The sequence below is a fragment of the Ictalurus punctatus genome, chromosome 9, assembly GCF_001660625.3.
Source record: "Ictalurus punctatus breed USDA103 chromosome 9, Coco_2.0, whole genome shotgun sequence".
NCBI lineage: Eukaryota > Metazoa > Chordata > Actinopteri > Siluriformes > Ictaluridae > Ictalurus > Ictalurus punctatus.
In genome coordinates this window covers 31,580,204-31,582,703 of record NC_030424.2, presented here as the reverse complement: position 1 = coordinate 31,582,703, position 2,500 = coordinate 31,580,204, and the positions used below count along the sequence as shown (strand labels likewise).

The following is a 2,500-nucleotide window of genomic DNA, read 5'->3' as shown; positions in this document are numbered from 1 at the left end:
ATGGAGTGTGGAGATGGAGTGTGGAGATGGAGTGTGGAGATGGAGTGTGTAGATGGAGTGTAAGTGGAGATGGAGTGTGGAGATGGAGTGTAAGTGGAGATGGAGTGTGGAGATGGAGTGTAAGTGGAGATGGAGTGTGGAGATGGAGTGTGGAGATGGAGTGTGGAGATGGAGTGTGGAGATGGAGTGTAAGTGGAGATGGAGTGTAAGTGGAGATGGAGTGTGGAGATGGAGTGTAAGTGGAGATGGAGTGTAAGTGGAGATGGAGTGTGGAGATGGAGTGTGGAGATGGAGTGTAAGTGGAGATGGAGTGTAAGTGGAGATGGAGTGTGGAGATGGAGTGTGGAGATGGAGTGTAAGTGGAGATGGAGTGTGGAGATGGAGTGTGGAGATGGAGTGTGGAGTGTGGAGATGGAGTGTGGAGATGGAGTGTGGAGATGGAGTATGGAGTGTGGAGATGGAGTGTGGAGATGGAGTGTGGAGATGGAGATGAAGTATGGAGTGTGGAGATGGAGATGGAGTGTAAGTGGAGATGGAGTGTGGAGATGGAGATGAAGTATGGAGTGTGGAGATGGAGATGGAGTGTAAGTGGAGATGGAGTGTGGAGATGGAGTGTAAGTGGAGATGGAGTGTAAGGATTAGATGGAGTGTGGAGATGGAGTGTGGAGATGGAGTGTGTAGATGGAGTGTGTAGATGGAGTGTGGAGATGGAGTGTGGAGATGGAGTGTGGAGATGGAGTGTAAGTGGAGATGGAGTATGGACTCGATGGTACAGTGCAGTACACACTGAGGAGTGAAGTGGGGTATGGTCTCGGGTGTGAAGTCGTCTACGAGCTCAGGAATCCCCGGGCTCTTCACTGCCTGGAATATAACGGAATAGCCGCCGTCATGTTTCCTTATCCTTTCTATTTTCTAGCTTTCCCTCTTTCCTGACTCAGAAGATGAATGACCTCATTCTCTGAAACGGAGTGCAGTCTGAAGGACAACAGAGAGGGGGAGAGATTTAATACTATAAAGAAAAGGAAGAAAATGGATGGATGATCGGAAATAAAGAGCAAAGGAGGAAAAGGTTAAAGGTTAAAGGTTAAAGGCTGAAATAAAAGGGTGAGGTTAAGGAGATGAGCGTCTGTGCTCTGTTCTCTGCAGCACTGTGTTTAGTTACATGTCGGAGTTGAACTTTTCATTCCGTTTGGTACAGAATGACCCTGTAAATTATGCATGAGACCGGTGCATTATGGGTCAGCGGACCGCGTGTAAACATGTGGAGCGCGAGCGTGGAGAAATGGATGCGTGTGCGTGGAGAAAAGGAGAGAGGGATGCAGTGTGAAAGACGGACAGGGAAAGGAGCTACCATTTTACGACACGCGTGAGCTAATTACTCAGGAATGCGCGGAACCTCACGGCGAACGTCCAGCTACGCTGTGAAGGGACGTTCCTTCGTGCCGCTTTGGGCTGTGTGCGTCAGAACCAAGCAGATGTGATTTTATTTGATCTCATGGAGCTGTTTGTGTACATCATGAGCCCGGTGGTGGTACTGCACAATACTGACACGAAGCTGCGTTTGGAAGCTGCTGTTCTGTTTTCTTACGGCAGTTCTTTATAGAGCGGTAGTGAATTACACGTGATGAGAGCCCCGGAGCGACTCCGTTCCGCCGCCAGGACAAAAAGGCTTTTTCTTTCCCAGATCAATTCCCTTCCCTTCCCCGACGACACGAGAAACAAGCGGCTCGAACCAGTCTGGTGGCATTAAGGGGGAGCCCAGTCTCTGTTGGGAAGGTGACATTACTCAGATATCACACTCTCAGTTGTGTGGTTTCAGGACGGGTTCAGCACCGCCGCCATTCAGAACCAAACATTCTTCCTCATTCTTCCTGTATTTCTGTTTTTATGAGCAGCTAACGGATATTTTGGGTGTTTATCAGGGGGTATTTAAGAGCAGGGGAGGACTCGGTACTAGGCGACGGTAGGCAGCCGCCTTGGGCCGCTATACATGCAAATGAACTGCGTGTTTAATTATTAATGCTAAACAGCGTATGCTGAAACTTTCCAATATCAGTAATATCATGCAGAGGAATAGAGCCCCATTCCTGTATCAAACCCCGAAATCCGCCCCTGTGTAAGGGTGATTGAGGGGTATTTAGGTTAGGTGGGTGTTTTGGGTGTGTTTAGGGTGGTCTCGTGTATTCAGGGGTGCTGGAGGTTGGGGGTATTGTACTGGGGTTTAGCAGCGAGTGTATTTTTGGGAGTTTTCTGGGGTCATTTACAGGTGTTTAGGGAGGTTGTTTTATGGGAGGTTGATGGATATTTTGTGTTTATGGGTGATTCCGGGGGTTTAAATAAACATTATTTAGGTATTTTGGGGTGTTTATGGTGGTTTTTAGGGGTGGTTGCAGGTATACATGGTCTTTTGAGCAATGTTTGGGGGTATTTGGGTTTTTTATGCGTGGCAGAGGCTGTCTGATGGTGGTAGGGTGCTTGGGGCTTGATTGGGGTTATTTAC

The 2,500-nt window shown here is 48.4% G+C and overlaps 1 protein-coding gene across 1 annotated transcript in view; it reads left to right on the top strand.

Annotated features, from left to right (window-relative positions):
• The window catches only part of ttc27 (tetratricopeptide repeat domain 27), a 90,044-nt gene that overhangs the window by 78,320 nt on the left and 9,224 nt on the right, over window positions 1–2,500 (top strand). The gene's annotated exons all lie outside the window — the stretch shown is intronic.